Genomic DNA, 8126 nt, shown 5'->3' with positions numbered 1-8126 from the left:
TTGCATTATTAAGACCTGTTACAGGGAGTGGGGTTCCTTGTTCCAGCTGCCCAGCTAGCTAGCTTATACCCAAAATAATCACACAGAAACTGTATTAATTAAAACACTGCTTGCCCATTAGCTCTAGCCTGTTGGCTAACTCTCACATATTGATTTAACCCATTTCTATTAATCTGTGTTTACCATGAGGTAGTGGCTTACCGGGAAAGATTTAGCATGTCTGACCTGGTGTCTCCATGGAGTCTCTCTCTCTTTCTCTCTCTCTCTTTCCTTCCTACCAGAATTCAATTCTGTCTTCGCCTATGTAAGTTCTGCCCTATCAGGCCAAGCAGTTTCTTTATTAATTAACCAATGAAAACAACACATAAACAGAAGGACCTCCTACACCAAAGACCATTGACATTCTTTCTGTCAGGCACATGTACAGAACTTAGTAGTATATAAAAGCTAGCTGGCAGGGAAAGTTCTCTGGTAAATTCAAGATTACTCTCTATCTTGTAAACAAAGTGTTTTGTGTCTTCTACAATGCCTTGTACTTATGGTGGCCAAGGAAGAGCAGTGGAAATGAAGACTTGTTTTGGTGGTGTGCCTCTGTTGTTTCCATATCCAGAAATTTTTAGGCAGATAACCAATACCTGGTAGACTGCATTTCATTTAATAACTCTGGTATCTGTTAGCAGCGTTATTTACCTGCTGTGGAATACCACTGTTCACAGTTTTAAAAATTACATTTCCTTTTAACTTGTAAGACTCTTGCATACACTTTTATACCCAAATACAACAGGGGGAATAAGACAAAAGACTGCTTTAACATGATTCAAAGGACAAATAGAACAGTTATTTGCTTCAATACTTTGAGACATCAAGTCAATAGCATTCTGTTGTTTGTGTAGTAAACCCGCTCTAGACCAAGTATCCTGAAGGCTTCAACTCCCAAGGTCAAACCTCCTAATACAAAAGGAGCAGAAGTATGCTTGAATATCCTGACCATTGGTCAGGATGGAGTGAATCTAACCGTAATGGGCCATCTTAATGTCAAAAAGATCAGGTGACCACACCCTAGGTAATGAGGTATAGCCATACTTGTTGTCAACAACTTTGAACAAGCGAAAACTTTCTGACCTTCAGACAAGATGTAAATAGTATCACATTTTTGGGCCTCCACAGAGTACATAACATTTTTGTCTTTCTGGGTCTGGGTTATCTCACACGGGATGATTTTTTTCCTACTTCCATTTGCCTGCAAGTTTCATGACATCATTTTTTTTTTTACCACTGAGTAATACTCCATTGTAAATATATAACACATTTTCTTTATCCATTTTTCAGTTGAGGGGCATCTAGGTGGTTTTCAGGTTTTGGCTGAAATAATGCTGCTATGAACATAGTTGCATAAGTTTCCTTGTGGTATGATTGAGCATCTTTTGGGTATATTTCCAATTGTTGTATCTCTGGGTTTTGAGGTAAACCGATTCTCATTTTTCTGAAAAATCATCATACTGATTTCCAAAGTAACTGTATAAGTTTGCACTCCCACGCCGGGCGGTGGTGGCACACACCTTTAATCCCAGCACTTGGGAGGCAGAGGCAGGCGGATCTCTGTGAGTTCAAGACCAGCCTGGTCTACAAGAGCTAGTTCCAGGACAGGCTCCAAAACCACAGAGAAACTCTGTCTCGAAAACAGAAAAAAAAAAAGTTTGCACTCCCACCAGTAGTGCAGGAATGTTTCCCTTACTCCACATGCCCTCCAACATAAGCTGTCATTAGTGTTTTTGATCTTAGTTATTCTGACAGGTGTAAGATGGTATCTCAGAGTCATTTTAAGTTTCATTTCCCTGATGACTAAGGATGTTGAGAATTCCTTAAATGTCTTTTGGTCATTTGATAGTCTTCTGTTGAGAATTCTCTGTTTAGATCTGTACCCATTTTCTATTGGATTGTTTAGTATTTTAAAGTCTAGTTTTTTGGGTTCTTTATGTATTTTAGAGATCAGTACTTTGTTAGATGTGGGGTTGATGAAGATCTTTATCCATTGTGTAGGCTGCCATTTCCTTATTTACTTTGTCCGTTGTCTTACAGAAACTTTTCAGTTTAAAGAGGTCCCATTTATTAATTGTTGATCTCAGTGTCTGTTCTACTCATCTTACATTTAGGAAGTGGTGTGCTGTGCCAATGCATTCAAGGATATTTCCCTCTTTCTCTTCTATCTGGTTCACTGTATCTGGGTTTATGTTGAGGTCTTTGACCAGCTTAGACTTGAATTTTGTACATGGTTATAGATATGGGTTTATTTGCATTCTACATGTCAACATCCAGTTATGCCAGCACCATTTGTTGAAGATGCTGTCTTTCTTCCATTGTAAAATCTTGGATTCTTTGTCAAAAATCAGGTGTTCATAGATGTGTATATTAATGTCAAAGTCTTCAATGGGATTCTATTGTTCCACATGTCTGTTTTTATTCCAATACCAAGCTGCTTTTATTACTATCATTCTATACTAAAACTTGAAAGGCATGGAGGCCTATGGAAGTTCCTTTATTATACAGGATTGTTTGGGCCACCCCGTTGTTTGTTTGTTCATTCATTCGTTTGTTTGTTCGTTTTCCATATGAAATTGAGTATTGTTCTTTCAATGTTTGTGAAGATTTGTGTTGAGGTTTAGATGAGGATTTCATTGGATCTGTAGTTTTTGGTAATAGTACCATTTTTACTTTGTTAATGATACCTATTCAAGAGCATGGGAGATCTTTCCATTTATTCTGATACCTTATTTAATTTCTTGCTTCAATGACTTCAATTTCTTTTGATTCAAGTTTTTTACTTGTTTGGTTAGAGTTACACCCAAGTTATTTTCTATTATTTGTGGCTATAGTAAAGGGTGATATTTTTTCGATTTCTTTCTCAGTCCATTTATCATTTGTATATAGGAGACCTGCTAATTTTTTTTTAGTTAATCTTGTATGCCACCACATTGCTGAAGGTATTTATCAGATGTAGGCATTTCCTGGTAGAATTTTTGGGTCACTTATGTATCATATCATCTGCAAATAGTGAAATTTTTACTTCTTCATTTTTAATGTGTATCCCATTGATCTTCTTTTGTTGTCTTATTGTTCTAGATAGATATTCAAATACTATATTGAATTGGGACAGAGAGAGTGGACAGCCTTGTCTTGTTCCTATTTTAGTGGAATCACTTTGAGTTTCTCTCCATTTAGTTTGATGTTGCCCATTGGCTTGTGGTATATTGTCTTTATTATGTTGAGATATGTTCCTGGTATCCCTTATCTCTTCAAGTCATAAATCTTAAACTTAAGATTTCATACTGGGGAGAAACCTTAAAATTGCAAAAATGTGGAACATCATTCCTAAGTTCTCATCACTTAAAAGCCATCAGAACTTGCACACTGGAGAGAAACCTTATAAATATAAGGATATGACAAAGCCTTTGCCCACCATTACAATTTCAGGAGCCATCAGAATATTCATACTGCTAAGAAATACTATGGTTGTTAAGAATTATTGCAAGGTCTTACATAAGTTTTTACACCTTAAAATCCATTATAGACTCAACACCGGAAAGAAGCCTTACAAATGTAATGGGTGTGGCAAATACTTCACCTACTATTTATTATCTAGAAGGCATCAGAAAAGCCAAACTCTAAAGAAATTTTACAAATGCAAGGAATTCACTTACAGTACTATAAAAGGTAGCCAGCAGGAAGATTTCCAGTAAGTTTGAGATTGCTGTCTATCTCTCCCTTAGAAAAAAATTTCATTTTTTAAAATATTTATTTATTTATTATGTATACAATATTCTGTCTGTGTCTATGCCTGCAGGCCAGAAGAGGGCACCAGACCCCATTACAGATGGTTGTGAGCCATCATGTGGTTGCTGGGAATTGAACTCAGGACCTTTGGAAGAGCAGGCAGTGCTCTTAACCTCTGAGCCATCTCTCCAGCCCTGTTAAGAATGAGGTTTTCTTTTTAATATTTATTTATTTATTTATTTATTTATTTATTTATTTATTTATTTATTATGTATACAATATTCTGTCTGTGTCTATGCCTGCAGTGACATTTTCAGAAACACCATGTAATTACAATGGCCAAGCAAGTGTGATTCCACATGGTACAGGTGCCAGTAACATGACAGGGAATGGGCACTGGGCACTTCTGGCTTAGGATCCTCTGCCCAACTTTCTGGGCCAAAGTAAACAGACTTTCTAGCTTCTGTTAGCCTTATAACTCCTCCCACTCTTCGCCTCTCTCTATATCCACCTAAAATTGAACCTCCCTCAACCTCAGTTTTGGTGTGAATGTCTCAGACCCACTGAACCATTCTTCAAACTCTATTTCAGGTCGCCTCCCACACAGCTCCAGCTGTCAGGCTGCCATGGACCTGCTCTGCACAGCCTCCCTACATATTTGTGATGTGGGTCCCCTCTGTATACTGTGAATATCATTGTTTAATAAAGAAGCTGTTTTGGACCTAAAACAAAGCTTGATGGGGAAAACTAAACTGAATGCTGGGAGAAAGAAGAAGGAAAGAGGGAAAAACCATGGGGCTGCTGCCGGAGACAGATGTGCTGAAACTTTGCTGGGAAGTCACGACCTTGTGGTGATGCACAGATTATTGGGCATGGGTTAAATTAAGATGTAAGAAGTAGTCAATAAGAAGCTAGAGCTAATGGGCCAAGCAGTGATTTAAATAATATAGTTTCTGTGTAGTTATTTTAGATCTGATTTGCCAGGCAGCCAGGAAACAAATAAGCCAACTCGTTACTACATGCTTGCTGCCAGCCTAAATCAGAACTGCATCTAGGATACTGCACCTCAGTATCTGATCCCAACAGTGAGTTCTGAACCTATCAGATAAAAGATAGGCAGCCTAACCTCAACTTGACTAACAGCCTCCCAGACTATATACTTAATACCAAGAGAACACACTAAATTCAGATGCCAGTGTCTCATTGCCGATACAAACATGAGAAGTCAAAATCAAATACTGCAATTGTGACTAGGAGAGAGACAATTCAGGAACTTTGAATTTGAAAGAGAAATAGATGCACCAAGAAGTCAGTGGTCAGCCCATTGCTAACAGTGCAGGGATGAGTTCATTCCACTCTGTGATGCTCTCACCATTTTACTCCCATACAAGTGTTTCTTTTGTGACTCATGCTAGCTATGCTTTGAGATAAAAAATATAGGGAAAAAATTTAATGCAACAGTGAACACAGAGATTCTTGGCTGTTCAAGATGCTGAAACTAAGTAAGAAATGTAGTTTCAGGCCTAAAAATGTTAGTTTCACCATCCTGTCTTTGGCTCTGGGAATATTGAGGAACAGCAGGAAGAAAGGGAATAAGAAATAAGAAGGGAAAGAGGAGGAAGGACTAAGACATGTTGTTCTCTAGACTTCATACAGTTGCCATAATCAGTAACCAACAGCAGCTGTACTTACCTGCATTGGCCTCACACTAGACCACAGTCAGTCTAGGAAAGGGAAAGGCTCTTGGGGCTCACCTTTACTAAACTCTCAAATGTTGAAAATCTGTAGATTGAAGGTTTAACATCTGAAGTTGCCCCTTTTTGTGTTAAGAAGTATTTCTTTTTTTTTTTTTCATTCAAAAATTTACACCTCCTCCCATTCCCCTCCAGCTCCCCCATTCACCTTCTTCCCTCCCCCTCCCTTTTTAAGAGAGGGCATAAAACCCTACCCTGTGGGAAGTCCAAGGCCCTCCTCCTACAGCCAGGCCTAGAAAGCTTTGCATCCAAATAGACTAGAGTCCCAAAAAGCCAGTACATGCAGTAAAAACAAGTCCCAGTGCCTTTTTCAATGGCTTCTCAGTCAGCCCCCATTGTCAATCACATTCAGAGAGTCCAGTTTGATTGCATGCTCATTCAGTCCTGGACCAGCTGAATTTGGTGAGCTTTCATTAGAACAGGCACACTGTCTCAGTGGGTGGATCAACCCCTCGCGGTCCTGACTTCCTTGTTCATCTTCTCTCTCCTTTTTCTGCTCTTCAACTAGACATGTTGTAATTATATTATAATCTCAAAAAAAATCAAAAATAAGAAAAATGTAAAACAAAATCAAAACAAAACAAAAACAACAAAGAACAACAACAACAGTATACCAAAACTAAAACCAAAACAAATGACAAAGGTTATTTACCTATCAGAGAAATGCAGACTTGGGCTCTATTAAGAGTCCATCTTTCTCTAGTTAGAATAAATATGATCAGGAATAAAAATTGTATCTAATGTTGGCATACATGTGACAAATAGAAGGCATTCACTTCCGTGGGATAGAGAACTAGAGAAGCAAGTTTTAAAATCAGCGTTGATATTTTCAAAAAATAAAAAAACCACAAAGGAATAGGAAATGAAGAAACCTACTGTGTGACACAATTACAAAAATGATCCTTGGCACTATTCTTGTGGAAACAACAGAACTTCTACCTATTGTAGTTAAAAGAACCAATGACAAATCAATTTTGGAAACAAAGCCCAACTTGGGAAACTGATGTGGTTTCCTTTCTAGGAGTGTTTTGTCTGCATATTTGTCTGTGCACCATGTATGTTCCTCATGCTCTCTGAGGTCAGAAGAGGGCATTAGATGACATGGAGTTGAGGGTACAGTTGAGGTTATGATGTGAAGGTGGCTGTGAATTCAAAGTAAGTCTTCTGAAAGAGCAGACAATGTTCTTAACCATTGAGTTTTAGTGGAGTGACTTACAAGAGGCAGGATGAGGGGTTACTTACAGAAACACAAAGGAATCAATGAAGGCTATGTAACCCTGGGAGGGTGATGGCTAATGAAGCTGAAAGCCTGGGGATCATTACATAGCTTGCAAGAAGCTAAAGGAATATTGGAAGTGTCTTTCAAGCCATTCCCTACCTCCTCTAGGCAGATTGTCTGGTCTTGTCTTGGTGTAGGAGGTCCTTCTGTATTTGTGTTGATTTCATTGGTTGAATAAAAAAGCTGCCTTGGCCTTTTGATAGGGCAGCCCTTAGTTGGGCAGAGTAGACAGAACATAATGCTGGGAAGAAGGGAAGTGTGGCAGATGCCATGATTCTCCTGCCTGAGATGGATGCTGGTTAGACTCATGTTGATAAGCCCCAGTCAAGTGGTGGTACACATTAATGTAGATGGGTTAATAAAGATGTGAGAGCTAGCCAATAACAGGCTAGAGATAATGGGCCAGTCAGTATTTAAATGAATACAGTCTCAGTGTAATTATTTCAGGGCTAAGCTAGCCAGGCAGCGGGACACAGCCTGCTGCTCCTCCATACTACAGACTGGTGCCCAACGTGGGGCCTAGATCCACTTAAAAACCTGAGAGAGAGAGAGAGAGAGAGAGAGAGAGAGAGAGAGAGAGAGAGAGAGAGAGAAAGAGAGAGAAAGAGAGAGAGAGAAATACAGATTTTTGCTGTTTACTGGCAGCATGCTGCAGAGAGATTTTTCTAACTCAGCGATAGTAAAAAAACAAAAAAGCCATGCCATTTTAAAACAAGGCTTCCTGGGCCCTGCCGCCGGTGCAAACTCCAAGTTATGGGGCATTTCTGGGCCCAGATGTTTGTGTGCCCACTTGGGGTTGGGAACAAATTAGCTAAGATCATGCCCGTGGCCTAGCTCTTCCTGAGGCATGAGCATGTGGCTCTGCCATGCTGAACTGTGTTGATCTCAGGAAGGAACTATTGTAATTATCATAATAACACTGCAGTTAAGATTTAGACTGGGCAGTAAATAGGCAGTACCATATTACCCCTACATGGCACACTTAAGTTTTTAAGAAGTACTTAGCATTTTAAGAAGCACTCCTGGATAGTAAAGAATTACAGATTCACAATAGGCCAGGCTGCACAGTGCTCTGCATGGCAGATTTGGCTGTAACTCAGAAAGAGTTTATGTGCCACATGCTCAGTCTCAGAGTTAAAGTGCTGAGTGTGGCTCCTAGCTGGTGGTCCCAGGGCTAGCAGAAATGGTATGTCCACCATTTTGAAATTGGAGAGAGGTGGAGCCATGGCTCAGAGGCACAACTGACTCACAGGCACAAGCAACTCTGCCATGTTGGACTGGGCAGGGCAAGCAGGCAGTATCTGTATTTGACCTGGGATTGT

The sequence above is a fragment of the Microtus pennsylvanicus genome, chromosome 1, assembly GCF_037038515.1.
Source record: "Microtus pennsylvanicus isolate mMicPen1 chromosome 1, mMicPen1.hap1, whole genome shotgun sequence".
Classification (NCBI taxonomy): Eukaryota; Metazoa; Chordata; class Mammalia; order Rodentia; family Cricetidae; genus Microtus; species Microtus pennsylvanicus.
Note: the sequence above shows the minus strand (reverse complement) of the source record.